Genomic DNA, 19,344 nt, shown 5'->3' with positions numbered 1-19,344 from the left:
CAGCAGGATCTGGATGACTAACATTCAAACTTGTGGTGACACATACTTTTGCATCATACAAGTGCCAGATAAAAGCAAAGAAAAAGTGTAGTCATTATCCCTAACCTTCAACACCACCACCTACATCTTAAGGATCTACAGATTAGAAGCTTAACTGTACCCAGTTGTTATGTAGCTACAAGAATCTCATTGCTGTCTGAAATTAGACTCCTCCACAGGTTTACAGTACAGTGACTTATTAACAAGTTGAAAAGACAGCACCAAAATTCAAATGGTGTTTTGGAAGACTGCAGAAATGTTACATGAAGGCTAATAGAAAAAGAAAAATATTCTAGATGCTGAAAACAGATGAAACAAATGAAAACAGAATGCTAAAAAAAAAACACTCAACGGGTCAGGAGACAGAGTTAACATTTTAAGTTGATGATGACCCACAGAATTAAGGCAAAATAGAAATGTGACAGGTTTTCAGCAAGTGAAATGGAAGAGGGTGAAGAAAGAAGCAAAAGGAAGGTCTATAAAGGTGAAGGGCCGAGGATATCATATGACAAACGGCTTCATGGTACAAAAACAAAAGTGAGTTTAATGGGTAAAGAAACAAAAGATATGTTTTGCTGGAGGTGTAAATAGCTGGTTAGCATTAGCAGATGTCCAATTACCAAGTGGAGAAATACTGCTGCTTCTGGCGTACATTTTACAATTTGGACACAAGTACAATTTTGATGTATGTAGATGACAAAGCTTGAAAGTGTAGTAAAATACAAAAGAAGATAGTAATAAACTTCAGTTAGGACATAAATAGGTAGACACACAGCAGATAAAATTAAACAATGAAAAATATGAGGGAATACACTGGGGTAGAAAAAAAATGAGGAGAGACAATACATGCTAAACAATAAAAGCACAAGGTAAAAACATCAGGATGTTAAAAGCAGTGGGACAAACCACATTGCTCTTTGAAAGAGCCAGCGCAGACCAATTGGCACAATGGCCTCCTCCTGCACTATTCTATGATTTTAAAAAATAAAGAAAACCCAAACCAGCAGAGACATGAAACAAGATGGAGACACAGGGTTATGGACTAAAACTGTTGAACTCAACATTGTGTCCAAAAGACTGAGTGCAGAGTCAATGCTGTTCCCTGAATTTGCATTGAGTTTCACTGGAATATCACAGCAAGCCAAGTGCAGAAAGGTCAGAGTGGGAACAGATGCTGACTGACCCGAGTATCTTCAGCATTTTTTGATTTTCTTACACAAAGACTGTCTGACTCATTCAAATCTAGATCCCCCTCCAACTGTTTAAATACACTTTTAAGGTCACAGAATGCAAAACAAGAGCAACAATTTGTATGATTGCAACACTCTTCTTTCTTTCTCATAGTCCTTAAAAAATGTAATTTTTTCCTCACTAAAGATCTGAAATTTGTCTTATTCTTACAAAAGAATTCGAGAAAGAAAACATGATAAAGTACTTGGAACCACAAAAGTATTCCAGAGCCGAGAGAACATCAAGCAAAATTAGTTTCATTCATCTGCTCAGGTCACACGATCCAAATTCAGCTCAGTTAGACCTTGAAGCAAAAAAAAATCTCAAGCCCAGATTCTGACAGACTGAGGCCTTCCAAATAAAACTTTAAAAATGGAAATTGACGATAGCAAAACCTTAAAAATGTTTAAACCCTTACATTAGAAATTACTGTTGAGAAAAAAGATAAAATACATTTGGGAAGTAATTTATAGCCAGATTGCACAGTGATTAGTTATATAAACAAAACCCCCTTATAAACTTGGACATGGGTATGCAGAGGGCTGTCAAAAAGCACAACAAAAATACAGCAAAAAGAATTGAAATAATAGACAGGAAGTCCTCAGACAGAAGATTTCTAAACTTTTTGACAGAATGTTGACAGCAAGAAAATGATATTGTGGGGATTCTCTGGCCTCCCCACAGCATATTTCTTACATGGAAGGCAGCATGCTGTTTGTGCTAGTCCCACCGCTGTCAATTTCCAATTGACTGTAACCTATGCCACTGGGAAACCCACAGTGGGAAGTGCCATCAACAGAATCAGAAGACCCACCAGCGTGAACAACCAGAGAATTCCAGCCATTATCACAGGACTCCACAACTTAATTTCAAGCGTCCACTTGGTAATTGTGGTATTAAACTAAAACGGAAAATTGACACCTTAAACTGCATTCACAAAAGCATAGCCCATATGTACATGGGGCAGCACAGTGATACACAGTGTCAGAGGCCCAGGTTCAATTCCAGCCTGGGTGACTGTCAGTGTGGAGTTTGCACATTCTCCCCAAGTCTGTGCGGGTTTTCTCCCTGTCCAAAGATGTGCAGGTTAGGTGAATTGGCAATGCTAAATTATCCACCTTCAGAAAGAGTATCAAGCTGATATGAGTGAATCTTTTTGCAAACCTTGCTAACATGTAATGGCTAAGTTGTGTTTAAACCTAGTGCGTACCCCACAAGACTTTACCCTCAAAACATGCTTTTTACAATTAATATATAGTACATTTAAAGTAATAAAATATCCCATGGTGCTCCACACTCGTGTGATAAAACAAAATTTGATACTGAATCACACAAAACAAAATTAGGGCCACTGGCTAAAATCTTAGTAAAACAGCAGAGTTTAAGGAGTTTCTTAAAGGAGACGAGGTCAGTGATAATTACATAGGGAATTGAACAGTACAATCTTTATTTATATAGTTGTATATCTACTCATGAAAAAAAATGGTGGCAGCGATAAAATGTAAACAGTGGCTTGATAGGATGCAACCCTGACTGGAACTACTGAAGTGGTTACCTTTTGTAGAATCTGTATTGATTTGCTAAATGTAGATCAATATGTCCAAGCTGCTAGTAAGTGTTGACATGTATGCAATAGATAGATTTAACGCATATAACTATATATATGACTTTAAATAATGCATTGATTGAAATTAAAGAGCAAACTTAAAGTTCTTTATCTAATTTTATGAAGATCACAGATCTTGAGTGCTAAATCAGGAAAAGCAAGAATCTGCTTCAGTCTGCAGTAATAATAGGCTTAACTTTAGCAAACTGATCAGTAGTTCACCCTTTTATATTGCAGTTTAAGACTGAATTTCATTTCATCACCAAGTTAGACCTCTAAACATTGTACAACATTTATAAGTAAATAGCATGTTAGAGTTCAATATACACCATCACAAAAGTTAGCACAGTAGACCAGGGCATTTGTGTGTGTAACAAGTATAATTACCACAAATTAAGTCAGCCACATAGTTAACATCCTTTGCTTGTCCTTGCACTAAAATAGTTACTCTCAAAAATTTCACACTTCACAATCACCTCCCCCCAGCAATCAAAAAAGTATAAAGTATGATGCATGATTTTCTGTATACAAATTCATATTTTGCATAACAGCATAACAATTCATTATTCAGATATACACTTTAAACTGTAAATGAGAAGATAAACTGTTCAATAAAATAAATATGCATGGCAAAACATAATGCTGTTCATAAGTTTGCGTACATAAGATAATGAACACATTTTAAAAATGGACAATCTTAAATCAAATATCTAGACATTTTACCCACAAAACACTAACACCAGGTGCCAGCCGAAGAAATACATTCTCAAGCCTTGACACTGCCATTACTATTAGACTGTCAAATTGTCTGGTCCAGCTATGTTAAACGTGGCATTTAAAGTCGTTGTGGATGTATTTGACTCATAATTTACTTGAGAGTACATTTAAGTGCAAGAATTACCTGAAAACACAAGTAAAGCAATAACGCAATAAAAGGCACTTTATCCAAAACAGACGGTGAAAAAATCTTCTTGCAAAAGAATAAAGATTTTCTTCATGCACAGGTTTTAATTTGTATTAGTTACTTCATAATATTCCTTTAATAAGTTAAAGCAGCTCTGCTCCTTTGTCATGCCTTTCAAGCATATGAATTATTCAGCCATCTAACAACAATATGATCAGACTTCCTGAATCATACTAACGGGAAATAAAGTTTCATTTTCCAACAGCAAAATCCTTTGCTGCAAAATCAATACAAGATTTCCATAGGTCAAAAAGAAAACAGTATTTTTGCTTTTACTATGACACCTCCAGGGAGATCATATTTAGAGAATGAATGCATTATTTATAAAGGTTAAAAATTATATCTCCATTTGGGCTTTTAGCATGTGCTACATGCAGGTCTCAACATCTTTGGATAAAAAAAGTTTTTTGGTTCAAACATTAGAGTTTACTTATTCTCTACCCAGCCTTAAATGTCAGTCTAATAATTACCACCTTCAGATATTTTGCTCTATTGTACATTTCCAGTTTGAATTATTTAATTCTTGCTCACAAGCCTTCCCATATTTAATTGAACTGTTCCAAAAATGGCTTTGCTTAACTCTTTCTGCCATTGAATGATGTAGCAGATTTGCCTCCACACACTACCAGTTTAGTTTCTGATGGAAATTAAAAGATATAAATTAAAAGACCAACATGAAAATCTTACACAGGCATTAGCAGTTCAATCTGAACTAACGTATGCAAAAACTTGAATATACTGCTCATCTAGGCCAAGAAATGGTGGGCATGAGGAAAGACAGCCTAGTTAATCCACTTTTTAAGTATGAGTGGGGGCATGGGATTGGGGGGTGGGGAATATAACATTGAATTGACAAATATAAAACACAGGACTGAAACCTAAAATCGCTGTGTCAAAACATACAGTTACGAGAAGAAATGCACACTGAAATGTGCTACAAGCATATTTTTAGGTATCACAGACTATGGATATAAAATCATTTCAGTGGCACTCTGGGGAAGTTACCTCTCTGATTGAGACAGTTGTGCATTAATGCAAAAAAAAAGTTCAAGGTAAAGATTTGTGCCCGTTTTAAAAACCAGGGAATAAACTATTGCATCTGTAGAAGCCAGGTGCTGGAACAAGTGCTTTCTTTCAATCTTCAGTAAACTATGCATATTTTAGGTTAGTTGGTGAGGCGTTTAACATGGGGCTGGATTTTCTGCCCAGAAATCAGGTCGCTGCACTGCAGCCCCCCACCTCCTCCCCCTAATAACAACACAACCACCACAAAAAATTGGGTATGATGATATCAGGTCATCAATATGACATCATGAGGGCAAGCAGGTGTTGCAATTAGCATTTTGAAATTATTAATGAACAGGTATTTGTTAGTGCCCAATCGTTTGCAATTTTTCATTGCTCACTGCACGTTTTGAATGTTAGGATGTATGTAGCAGCAGCTTCTGCTGGTGAAGATGGCAGCATCTGTATTTTTTTTAACTTATGTTTTTAACTGGGAGCACAGGAGGCCTTTAAATTTATAGCTATGACCAAAACCCTGTGAATGTCATAAACCCTTCAGCCAATGACATCCCAGGACAATTCCTGATTGACCATAGAGCCCCCTTCCTCTGCTCACTGCTAATTGGCTGTCTTCCAGAGGAACAGCCAATTAATTGGCCATCTGATAGTTGATTTGATAAGCTGAGATAGCAGGGATGAGAGTGAGCAGACCCCTCTCGCTTTCAGTTGTGCCTCCCTCACCCCACTGAAAAACGTAAAATTCAGCCCACGATGTCAAGTCACATGCAAGCCATGTTAGTTGCTACCCCTCCCAGAAACATTTAAACCCTCCATCACTGACAAACAGTGGCAACCACGCGTACCATTTACAAGATGTACTGCAGGAACTCCCCAAGGTTCTTCAGACAACACCTTTCAAATCCACAACCATCTAGAAAGACAACAACATCAAATACCTGGAAACACCACCATCTGGAGGCTCCCCTCTAGTCACTCACCATCCTGACTTGGAAATATACCACAGTCACTCATTCAAAATCCTGGAATTCCCTCTCTAACAGCACCGTGGGTGTACTTGCACTTCAGAGACCATGGTGGTTAAAGAAGGCAGCTCACTACCACGTTCTGAAAGGCAATAAATGTTGGCCTACCCAGCGACATCCACATCCTGTAAAAGAATAAAGAAGCCCAAGTTGCAAACCAGCATGCCTGAAAATTCTATGAAACTTTTGCTTTCTTTAAAAAGGTCAGGAGGACTCAAGAAGATGATTTATTTAGTTTTGATACTAATGCACTATTTAATTTAACCATAAAAACAATGCACAATGGTGACAGTAGGGAACCTTGTGAGAATAAACTTCAGTGGGTGGATATGGAAATTAAGCTTTATCTGTGCATAGGAAAATAAAAACACCTTGATGAGCCTTTATGCAGAGCATCAAATACCTACAGAGTCCATACTTAGATTTCTGGCTCTTTTGCTAGGCTTCCCCCTTCTTTAAAATTGCAGTTCATGAGAACAACATCAGAGACATACAAGATCAACAAGGATTGAATCGATTAGCTTCAGATTGCTTACACTGAAATTGAGGAAGTTACTGCACATCCAGTGCTAAATGTCAGATAGTTAGCCGAGTTATAAAGCAGCAACTCTAGATCGGGAAAATACAAGTTCGATATCATTTCAAAAAAAACAAATTTACATTTCTGCAGCATCTGATCAACAGTGATCCATAACCCGGCCAGAGGATTTGAAGTGCATCATTTGTTATCCCAGCAAACTCCCTATTCCCTTTGAATAGTAGTTGGAATATTTTGCAATTATCTGAGGTTGCAAATATTCCCTCAGTTGATTTCTCCAAGACAGGGAGCTTCTTGCTTCACAAGTATCAGCCCTGATTGTGTGTCCAAGTACCACGTAGGGTTGTATTTAGTGCAACCCTACATTACATAATGAGCCAACTTGTCACATTAAGTTTGCATCATTGCTGCTGATAATAGTGTTGAGGGTCTGCATGTTGAAGAAATTTGAGGGCACCTAGGATGAAATTTTAATGTGAAGGCCAAGAAAGAAAAGTTGGATGATTGGAACCTAGGTTAGAAATGTTAAAAAAAATCAGGAAATGTATTTCATGAAGAAAATTACTCTTGGATATGGTTCAGATGAGTGAGGAACTTTGAAGCATGGGATAATGAGACCAGGAGGGCACAGAGAACTGGAAACAGCTCAGTAGATAGCAAACAAAAAAGGGAAATTAAAATGTCAAATATAAATAATAGGAAAGGAAATAGGGATGATGAAATTAATGGAATTATGCTATCTTCACATGTAAGTCATTGTCTTCTTTCTCTCCAATCCAAGATGACATATAGGTCCAATGAATGATCTGCAGATGCTTGGTTACATGTGGGGCAGGTGGTGTTATAAGAGTTGTTTGGAAGTTTGTGCATGCTCCAATGCCGCAACTTTGCTTCTGCACATTCCTGAAGTCTCTCAATATGTTCACTGGCTTCCCAAATAAGCCTTTGCCAGTTTGGCGAGTCACAAATATTTCTGCTGCTCTTCTGGGAGTCTTTTTCCACAACCAAACACAGCAATTGCTTCAAGAGTCTAGCGACAAGCTGTCCTATCCTACAGAACTGGTTTTGAGTAATTCGCACCTTGATTTTGGACAGGTTAGCTCGGGAAAGAACATTGCTATTGGATGACCTTTCTTGCTGATGGGATTTGGAAAATTTTGCAATGGCACTCCTGGTGGTACTTCCCCAATGCTTTGAAGTACCTGGTATAGGTTGTCCAAATCTCAAATAAAAATGTGCATAGGGATTACTGCTGCTGAGTAAACCATAATCTTCATCTCAAATTTAAGACCTTGGTCCTCAAAATTTCTCCCAGTGGCTAAGGAACTCCTTCCAGACTCACATCTGAGTAACTTTATCACTGTAATACTGTTTATTGTATAGCAAGAACTGCAAACAATTTGGTCCTGAGCATCACAATTTCTTGGCAGCTGTAGGCAATATTTGTAAGAAGTAACTGTGCCAGATGATTTGGGCACTACAGCATAAGAATTCAAAAAGTGATCCAAACAAGTTCCTCAAAGTGAGATGACTGAAATCTTCAACTAAGATATCAGAAATAATGAAAAACAACTGACAATAAAGGTTAATCATATAAGGTGCATTTAGAACATCATGGGCATCAAATGGCACGACAAAATGCCCAACATGATGTTGCTTCAAAGAGCAGAAACACTGCGAATTGAATGAAGCACTAATCACAGAGCTCAGTTGAGATGGAGTGGACATGTAGTACGAGTCACTGATTACAGAATTCCTAGGATGGTCAATTATTCAACTTATGGACACTTTGCGAAGAAGGCTGAGATTAAGGTTCAAGGACTCCTTGAAAATGAACCTCAGGAAATGTGACACGTTTTATCAAGAACTGGGAGAAAAATGTACAAGAACTACCTGGGGAGCAACTTCAAGCAACAGAGTTGTTTCCTTTGAACAGCAAATAATAAAGGCAGTTGAGGATAAAAGTCAACTAGAAACACCACACAGTCCCAACAAATTCAAACTATGTATCCTTCCCCACAGTCTGGAAACTCATGCGGTATGCAAACGGGCTGCACATTCATGTGAGAATATACAACAAACTGCCATTTGTGATAAAAAGGGAAACCAATGGAGGATCCAAACAGAATCTCTTTGGAACTGAGAGGTAACGGGGATCAAGGATATTGGTGAGAATACCATAGTCCTAGGAGCAGAAAGTCAAATTCAAAATCTAAAAATAAACTAGAGGTTTGTTTTAACAGCTGAGTTACAGAGGCAACTTGGATTACCTAAAAATAGACTAGAATAGAGAAATTATTTTGGTTTCTATGGCTTTTTTTTTGCCATGTGTCCAGGAATGTCTCTCAACTAACATATTACTACTCCAAAAAGGAAGGAAGCACTCACTGAACAAGTACGCAAACTAAAAATAGGAAAACAGTAACCAAAATATAATTATAATAGAAAAGAAAAAAAGACAAAAAAAAACAATTTATTGGGAGGTATAGGCACATTGCCCAAAATTATACGGCAAGAAGAAACAGTAAATAGATTGCTGAATAAGAAATTGGGAATATTCAAATAGGAGATAAAAGAATACAAACAAAATATACAAAAAACTAAACTGTTGGCTGTAATCCATGGACGACGGGATTGAATTTTGCACAGATGTGTTCAATGTTTAGATACTGTAAAATGCAGAAGGTACATCGGAAAGCAACAGCATAGAGTAATACATTCTATAGAATCTTCCACATCCTCAGGACAGGCTTCACTGTCGTTTTTGAAGTATAGCGACTGCTGTTATGTGGACAAATGCAGCAGCCAATTTGCACAGAGCAAGGTCTTACAAAGAACATTGAGATAAAAAGTAGATGTGTGTTTTAGTAGTGCTGGTTGATGGATAATTATTGGCCAAATCACAAAGACCACATTGAAACATCAGTCTAGATTATGTTAAAAATTCTCTGGAGTGTAGCTTGAATTCACACCTGCATGACTCAGACAGGAGTTCTATCATTGAGCCATAGCTGACACTTAAAAGACCAAAGGGGACAAGAAAGAAAATTTGTTGAAAAAGTAATGCTTTCATTTTCAAAGAAAAAGGCGTCAAGAAGCATTAAAAGTAACAACATAAAGTTTTTAGCCAAACAGCAGAATACTAAATATGTGTTTTGCTGCCATTTCACAAACGAGGCGAATATTCAGATTGTGGCACCAACACCAATGATTGTAGATTACTTAAAGTATAATTTATAATTTAAAGAATAAACCCCAACTGAAGGTAGATAAACCATTCAGACCTTATGATTTACATCCAGGGATCCCTAGGACAGCTGAGAAACGAACAACTGCTCTGTAATTAGACCAGAGGATTGGGGGGTAGTGTCAAGTATCACTATCCCCTATTCAGGAAGAATACAGCAGCGAAACTATTGATTGGATTCAAGTTGTTAAATTACTACAGCCTGTACCATCAAATAAAGCATTTATATAAACAGTAGCTAATTAAAACTGGTCAGCATACATTTCTAAAAAAGGTAGATGTTTGGCTAACCCAAGAATTAAAAGAATGTTACTGTAAAAAATGAAGAAAACATGATTTATACAAATTTTAAAACACATTTGAAGAGGTATTACAAGATGTTGCACAGGAATTTAAGAAGCATGTAATCGCTGGAAGAGAGACTGTTGAAGGACAGAAAACCGCTATCAGGGCTGCTCTACTATATCTTAATGTATGTAGATACACACAAATAATCTGGATTAAGGAAATACCAAAATTTGCCAATATCTCCAAATGACTAATGGCAATCTGTGTTGAAAAATGAACAGCGAGGAGGAGGACTTTGCAGCATAAGCAGACAAGAGGGTTTGGGGGAGCAGATGCAGTTCAAGGCAGAAAGCTTGTGAAGCAATGCAGTTTGGAAGTGACAGAGAAAAAACTGAAGAAGCAATATGACCTTGGCTTGCACAATAAAATACACATCAAAAGACGCCTGTGTTGGTAGATAAACCCACATAAAAGAATTCCTAGTTTTTTTTGTACATCAAGGCACAGAACTCTAATCAAGTGACAACATGAACTGTATAGGATGTTAGTGAGGCTCCTGTTAGGTTACTGCATTAGGATTTTGGGCACCCCAATACATAAAGAATGGAAAAAGGTGCAGTATAGATTTGCTGTTGTCCTGGGATGCAGAGATAACCTCAGTTTACGTTTTCAACTTTTAAGTTTGGAATTTCTCCACTGAATTTCTGCCCAACAACAGTAACGAATGTCACAAATGACATACAGTATGACTGTGACAAAGGTAAATTATCTTTCTTTCTTCGTAACCTGTTGCCATCTTTTGACACCAGCTGATCATACTAACCTCCTCCAATACTTCTTCACTGTCATTCAACTGGATAGGACTGCTCTCAACTGATTTAATTCTTATTCAACTAATCCTCATTCACCTCCTACTTCTGATCCACATCCTGCCTTCAGCAACATTATTTGAAGGCACAGCTCTAATTTTCACATGTGCAGGTCAATCCCAGCTCTACCTCACTATCACTGTTTTGGAATCCTCTACTGCTGCTAAGTTATCTGACAAGCAGAAATTTCCTTCAATTAAGTATCAGGAAGACTAATGCCATTGTTTTTTTTATCTCCCTTCACCCCAATCTTTCTCTACAACCTAGCTATGACTGTAGCACTATATTCCGCATCCTCTCCTTTCCTTTGTACTCTGCAAACATTATGTTTTGTCCGTACAGTGCAAGAAACAATACTTTTCGCTGTATACCAATACACGTGACAATAACAAATCAAATCAAACTCTGCTCCCTAAACATTGGCCACATCCCTCTCACTAGCAACAGTCTGAAATTAAGCCAGTGTGTTCGCCACACTGGTGTCATATTTGATACTGAGATGTGTGTGGGTCGCAAAATGAAATTCTTTACCACAAATGTCTGCTTAGCTCAAAGAAAAACAGTGTGGACTTGATGGCCTAAATCATTTGTTTCAGCACTGTAACATTCATTAATTCTCAAATACACTATACACATATTGAATATCAACTTAATCTAGCAGATCACTAAAATATCAGGTTATTTAACAGCATTGACAAACAAATTTCTTCACATGCAATTATAAGGCTGTGAAATTTACTTCCAGGGCCATAAGTTGAGGCAGAAACTATGGCAACATTCAATTTTAGACTGAATAGACAGATGAAGTAAAAAGGGGAGTAAAATGCAAATGAGAATAAGACTAGATAAGTGCATTTAATCTATCTGCTTGTGTAGAGGACAAATGCCCAACATGGATTGATTAGTCCAGGCTGCCTCTTTCAATGCTTGGATTTATTTACATGAAATATTGTAGATTTATCTAAGATATAAAACTGTATATAGTAGTTTCCAACAAATCATAATCTGAAAAGTATTGAGCAAATATACTTTCTACAGATACGGAATTTAAACAGTTTGGATAGAGATATTTAAACTACTTAAAAGTTAAATTTATTTTAAAACTTGCATGGTCGCACACTACTGCTCGTCATAAACACTAACACGTATTTTCAACTTTCGTAGAAAGCACGTTTGTTGAAAATTGATTACTGAAACTCAATGTTCCTTGCCTTTTTTAGCTTTATAAAATTCAGTTATCTAAAATGATTCATTTCACACAAAAGGATCAACTACTTTTTTCATAATTTCAGCTCTACTTCATGTCTTTGCATCTTAATTTTACATTATTATACCTACCACATAAAAAATTTAAATATTCCAAAAGTGGTTTGACTATTACTAATTACATGTCACACACTACATAATCTGCATTAAAAGCAGCTTTGACTTCATGACAACACAAATCATGTGATCTAACTTGGCTATTACGAAGTCATCTCAACAGAACTAAAACAAAAATATTACAAATTCCCAGCTGGTACAAAAGATGCATTTTAAAGATTTCCCAGGCAGCTGATAAACCAGCTGGATACTTGGGTTTCATTCTAATCCATTTACTAAAATAATGGTCTTTTTGGCACTTTTAAAATTAAGCAGAATTTAAGTGCCAGTGGGAGAATGCCTAAACACCCTTCACTGTAAGCACAGAATTCAGTTTTCCCTGAAGAACCAGTGCAATGCCAACATTATTAATGTACCTAACTGCTGTTTGTCAGTCTAACACAGCAACTATATTATTAAAGTACCCATTAACAAAAGCACCAATAAACTACACAAAGTGATAGGAGGTACTGGTGATAATGCTATCAAGTGACACTTACACAGCAATAAATTGCTCAGGTCAGAGGTTGAAATACAAAGGCAAACAATGGGCTTACTGATAGCCCAAAGCCTCCCCAACATCTCTATGCACAAGTCAGGAATGCGATGGAATAATCTACACTTGCCTGGATGAGTGCGACCCCAACAAGAAGCGCAACCCCGTCCAAGACAAAGCAACTCAGTCCAAGACAAAGCAACCGACAACCCAACATTGACTGTGTACCATTTACAAGATGCACTGCAGCAACTCATTAAGGTTCCTTCAACAGCATTTTCCAAACCTGCAATCTCTACCTTTATAAACTTTACCACCTAGAAGGACAAGGGCAGCAGCTGTACAAGAACACTGTCATCTGCAAGTTCCTCTCCAAACCTCACACCATCCTGACTTGGAACTTTATCAAAATTCTTTCCCTGCTGCTGGATCAAAGTCTTAAGTTCCTTCCTAACATCACTGAGTACACCTATACAAACAGACTGCACAGATTCAAGCAGTGGCTACCACCACCTTCTCAAGGGCAGCAAAAGCTGCCTTGCCTGTGACTCCTTTACCTCACGAAAGAATAAAAAAGCTTTAAACTGACTGCATAAATTATATAGTACATCAATATAACTACCTCTGCCACTAAATAAGAACATAAGAAATAGGAGCAGGAGTAGGCATCTAGCCCCTCGAGCCTGCCCCACCATTCAATAAGATCATGGCTGATCTGAAGTGGATCAGTTCCACTGCCCCAAATATTGGGGCAGCAGGTGGCACAGTGGTTAGCACTACTGCCTCTCAGCACCAGGGACTTGGATTCGATTCCAGTCTTGGGTAACTGTGAGTTGAGTTTGCATGCTTTCCCAGTGTCAGCATGGGTTTCCTGCTAGTGCTCCTGTTTCCACTCACAGTCCAAAGATGTGTAAATTAGGTGGACTGGCCATGCTAAATTGTCCCCAAGATGATTAAGTAAGGGGAATTAGCAGGGTAAATACATGGGGTTACAGGGATAGGGCTTGGGTAAGATGCTTTTTGGGAGAGTCGGTGCAGACTTGATGGGCTGAATGGCCTCCATCTGCACTATAGGGATTCTGGAACAGAGAGAAAAATCCAGTGTAGAGAGAAAACACACACAATGAGCATGTGCAGAATACATGGTACATCAAGTCAGATAGAATAAAAAATAAGTAGGGGAAAGAAATGGTCACTCAGGAATTAAGTAAATAAGTAAAGGCAAAAAGGGAAGTGGTGATTGACAAGGAAGAAAAGACAAAAGGAGGATAATGATCACAGCAGGAGGAATATGCAAACCATATTTAATAAGCACTGAGAAACTCAAGCAACCGATCACAGTGCAGAACAAGCACCAGAGGATGAGAGATGGAAGAGAGGGTCTACACGCTGATCTACAGGTGAAGAAACAAGTGACCCTACTGGACTTTAGAAACAGAAGAAAATAAAATACATGGGCAAGGAGGAAATTTTCATATGTGACATGGAATGCATGGCAGAAGAGGAAAATGCAACAGAAAGGTAGATTTAATCTGCTTGATTACATAGTTATTTGGTTTGTGGGGTCAGACAGAGAGAGGACAGTTGCCCTTTCCTTCATGCTCTGCCTCGTTTCTTTTTGGCCCACATCCAACCCTTGTTGTCCTGTGATGCCTTACCCTTATTTTGTGGCTTATTGTCTTCTTCTCTCCTGGCCTTTGCCTTTTATGTATTAATACTCCTGTCAGTCTTTTTCCCCTTGTGGGGGGTGGTGGATAGGGGTATGTTTGTGTGTCTGTGTATGTATGTGTGGGAAGGATGGAGGGGGGCTGGGGGGAGGTGGTGGAGAAACAGGGTGTTACTCGGGAATCCTGCAGGAAGCTGATAGTGGGTGCATGTTTGTGTCGTATTTTAGGTGGTTGGGGAGAGGTGGCTGCTGAGGTGCTATATGTTTGCCGGGGCGGGGAGGGTGTGTGTGTGTGTGGGTGGTGTCCTATTAGATTGAGGGTTTTTTTGTGTTTCGGGGGGTTGGTAGTGGATGTCAAGGAAGCATGCGTGTTGGAGAGTATTTTGGATTTCCTGGCTGGGGAGATTTGGGGTGGGCAGGGGGAAAAAGGGCAACCGGAGTTGGTGGGATGGACTGACTTTTTGTTTGTGGATGTTTCGTGTTGTGATGGGCAGGATGGCATGGTATGGATTAGGGCAATATGTACCAGGCTGGTGTGGAGGCACTAGTTGGCAGAGCAAGGGGGTGTAAGAATATCGTTATTTATGTGGATGGTTTATGGGTTTGGCATGAAGTCAGACTTTTGTTGGCAGTACAAAAATTACCTCTGACAAATTATTTATTGATATGTTACTGTCCCAGGCTTACATTGATACTGTAACAAGCTACTGTGGAAGGGTACACTGAGGGAGAATTTCGCATGGCCAGCCTAACTAGCACATCTTTGGATTGTGGGAGGAAACCAGAGCACCTAGAGGAAACCCACGCAGACACGGGAGCAGAGGAACGTGCAGGACCTGCACAAGTAGGGACCCAACACAGATCCTTGTGAGGCAGCAGTGCTAACCACTGTGCCACCATATCGTCCACAAATGAATGATTTCACATATCTGGTTTACATGCCTGTCTTCTCACAATGCTGTCTTCTCTGTTGTCTACTTCCCCTTTTTTCCCCCGGCCATTCCTTTCTTGTTCTCCCTTGTCTGTTTGCCTTGTGTCCTCAGGATTGGTCGTATATGCCACCTCGTCATTCCATAGCTCCTCCTCCTAGTGAGGTTCCCTTGTATCCTCCTTCTCCTGCCCTACTGGCCCCCTTAGTGGCATCTGTTTTTGGAGGGTTTTGTTTAAAGCAAAGACTGAATGGGGGGGTCGTTTGGAGATATTTGATTCCTCTCTGGGTCTGCTTGGGAGGTTTTTTTGACGTGGGTTGGCCCTTGCCAGTGTTTATGACATGGTGGGGCAGTGAGTCGATAATGGACCTTTCTTTCTTTTTTAATGATCGACATGGCAGGCCCAGGGATTCTTTAACAGTGTCCACGGCAGGCCCAGGGATTCTTTAACAGTAGCATGTAACTAGTGTTTATTATGATTTCCCAGTTACGTTATGTTCCCTTACTCCTTTCAGTGGTGTTTGCTTGGATGTGTTATTGGTTTCTGTTAATTTATTTATCGTTCATTGTGGTTTTAGATCTCCATGTTCTGGGTAGTTGACCTTTTGGGTTCATAATTATCCCTGCTCGTGTGGTTTGTGTATTCCCGTGTTCTAGGTTTAGGCATTAGAACTTAGACTCACTGCTCCATTTAATTAATGTAAGCTTAAAAATCATAGAAACATAAAAAATATATGAGAAGGAGTAGATTATCTGACCCTTCGAACCTGCTCTGCCATTTGGCTGATCCTCTATCTTAATACCATACTCAAGCACTTTCCTGTAATCCTCAACACCTTTAGAGTCTAGAAATCTATTTCCTTCTTAAATATATTGAGCGACTTGGCCTCCTGCGGTAGAGAATTTCATCATGCTCTAAGTGAAGTTTCTCCTCATCTCCACCCTAAATGGCCTACCCCCTTATCCTGAGACTGTGACCCCCCCTTATTCCTGACTACCACTTATCTCCATCAGAGAAAACAATACCCCAGCATCCAGTCTGTCCAGCCCTTTCAGAAGTGTGTTTCAATTAGATTCCTCTCATTCTCCTAAATTCCAGCGAGCACAGGCCCAGTTGACCCAATCTCTCCTCATACAATAATCCTGCAATCCCAGGAATCAGTCACAAAACCTTATTGGCAACTAAAATGCAATTTGGACATTACAATTACTTCTGAAAATTATCTTCAGCAAATGTACAATTACTTAAAAAACAAAATGCAAGGGCATCAAAAGCAACCTAGAATTCATATGTACTATGATTATTTTTATGACAGTTCATAAAGGAAAACAACCAGATAACTATTTAAAATACTAAACGTACTGATAAAAAATTCTAGAATGCATGAGTGCAATATAATTAGCTAGACTCAGATTATGTATGCATTGTGACAATACGTTGTGACTTGTCATTAGACCTTAATTTTTCTACTCCCCCAAACGTTAGAATTACATTTTCTTATTGATATTTTAAATTCCAGTTGTACCCAATACAATCCTTCCAGCGGGAAAGTAACTTTTACACAATTTCTAGTACCCACAGTTACCAGCTATGCAGCAATACCTAAATATATACATATCTTCAATTTGCTGTAGCTTATTTCGAGACGTAAAATTCAGCGTTGTAACATTAGCCTGCAGTGTAACTTACTTATAATCAGCATTTAGAACGATTACATGATCTTATCTTTTGCCAGAGGTGTTAAGTTTTAAGGAATTAACCAAAAACATATAGATGTCTGTACTTTTCCATAAACCCACGCGATGAAAAAACGGGGTACATATGCGTTAAATGTTGGCCCTTCACAAATTATATACCGCCTTTGAAACAAAAAGCACGGAACACATTCCATCGCAAAACTGTTTTCAAGAAGAATATGAACACGCCCTGAAAAAGGTCGCCGTACATCCGCTTTATATCTGAGTGTGTAAATCAAATCACAGTAATCGCTGATTAAATCTAAATCTTCGGCTCGGACGGGGCTCCTCGCAGATGTTGAAGGGGGTGGGCACAATCTGGGTCTCTCTCAACACCCCAGAGGCAAGCAACTGAGGGGAATAGACCTCGACATTCATCTGCCCCTTCCCCACCCACCCACAACCCCACCCTCACGCAGCTCCCACACATAACCCCACCCAGCCCCATACAAATCCTATACACAACCCCTCCCAGCCTCACTACACAACCTCACTCCCACAAAGCCCCCATATGTAATTTGGGTCTCTCTCAACACCCCAGAAACAAGCAACTGTGGGGAATAGACCGCGACATTCATCTGCCTCTCCCCGCTCCCATACATAACCCCACCCAGACCCACACAAATCCCATACACAACCCCACACTTTCACAGCCCCACTACACAACCCCACCCAGCTCCCATATACAATTCGGGTCTCAATACCCCCAGAGACAAGCAACTGAGGGAAACAGACCCCAACATTCATCTGCCTCTTCTTCCCCCCCTCCCCCCCCCCCCCCACACACACACACACACACACACACACATACAACCCGACTCCCCCATAATCCCACCCTCACACGCACAGACCCATACACAACCCCACCCCCGCTATCAGCAGCTCAGCTTCAATGTAAATCACTCTGGCCGGGATCTCTCACACACACACACACACATTCTCCTTCCTGTGGCTCTGCTGCAGGCTCGGGACACCTTTCATCTTTTGTTCTTCACAGGGAAGAATCAAAGAGCGCGGTGGGGGAAAAAAAAACAAGATAAAACATACCCTCTACTGTGGCTGAGATAAGTTTCCCCCTTTCTTTTAAATCCCCACACCCTCCTCCCCCCGGCAAAAAACAAACTTTCCTTCTGTTATAAAAAAAGTTACTTGAAATATATTTTCCCCTCTCCTCTGATATTAAAGAAATGCAGGAGATTTTTTTTGAAAAAACAGCCCCTCCTGTAGTTTCTCACCCTGTCCATTCCCGCAGGGGCAGCCCGGGGGAGGGGGTGGGGAGAGAGAATCGCCCCCCCACCCCCAGCCAGGCCCAGGCCGGACACTCTGTAAATCTTAGCCCCAGTACAGGGGCCACTGGATTGGGGTGGGGGGGGTGGGGAGAAAGAGTGTGACTCAGAGTTAAATCAATCCTGAGTTGGGCCCGAGTTTAAAGCTCCCGAGCAGCCTCCGCCTGACGGAAGGCAGCCCCGAGGAGAGGGTCAGGGCGGGGGTGGAAGGAGGGAGGCCGCTGCCACTCTGATCCCGGGCCGCCGCCATGGCAGAGAGTTTCGAGTGGAAAACTTCACCGAGCCGCGGCCCCGCCCGGCCACCCACCACAAACACCCCACCTCCCTCCCTCCATCACCACACAACCCGCCATCACCTCTCTCACCGTCACCGCCACCGCCGCTTGTCCTCCAGCCCGGCTCCCTCACTCACACTCACTCAGTCTCTCCCTCCGCCTCCTCCTCAACTTTTCTCCGACTTCCAACCCGAGGAAAAAAAAACCCCTGGCGACACTCAGACTGGAGGCGGAGCACCGGGAGAGAGAGTATCCCTCCGCCAGAACTGGGGGGGGGTGGGGGGAGACAGGGAAACATACGAGGTGGGGGAGACGTGGGGGATGAACAGATGTAGAGATGGGGGTGGGGAAGTGGGGGAGACATAATGGGGAGGATATGGCTGGGGAGTGGGGATGGGGGATGTAAGGGGTGGGGATGTGGGGGATGTGGGGGATGTGGGGGGTGGGGATGGGGGATGTAAGGGGTGGGGATGTGGGGGATGTGGGGGGTGGGGATGGGGGGTGGGGATGTGGGGGGTGGGGATGGGGGGTGGGGATGTGGGGGGTGGGGATGGGGGGTGGGAATGTGGGGATGTGGGGGGTGGGGATGTGGGGGGTGGGGGGGGTGGGGATGTGGGGGGTGGGGGGGGTGGGGATGTGGGGGGTGGGGGGGGGGTGGGGATGTGGGGGGTGGGGGGGTGGGGGGTGGGGATGTGGGGGGTGGGGGGGGGGTGGGGATGTGGGGGGTGGGGGGGGGGGTGGGGATGTGGGGGGTGGGGGGGGTG

General features: G+C 40.9%; 1 protein-coding gene across 5 annotated transcripts in view; it reads right to left on the bottom strand.

Annotated features, from left to right (window-relative positions):
- smad5 (SMAD family member 5) overlaps positions 1-18,794 on the bottom strand; it is a 63,258-nt gene extending 44,464 nt beyond the window's left edge. The window contains exon 1 of one of the 5 annotated variants that reach the window (XM_080201488.1): positions 18,718-18,794. The gene's annotated coding sequence lies outside the window, so the exon portion shown is untranslated. Of the gene's footprint in view, positions 1-18,661 lie in introns of all 5 variants that reach the window. The other 4 variants (XM_080201492.1, XM_080201489.1, XM_080201487.1 and 1 more) reach the window with 4 other exon arrangements.
- Positions 18,795-19,344: the final 550 nt, after the last annotated feature.

This window comes from Carcharhinus amblyrhynchos, chromosome 13, assembly GCF_965287045.1.
Source record: "Carcharhinus amblyrhynchos chromosome 13, sCarAmb.v2.hapA, whole genome shotgun sequence".
NCBI classification, from domain to species: domain Eukaryota; kingdom Metazoa; phylum Chordata; class Chondrichthyes; order Carcharhiniformes; family Carcharhinidae; genus Carcharhinus; species Carcharhinus amblyrhynchos.
This window is presented reverse-complemented; position numbering and strand designations above follow the sequence as displayed.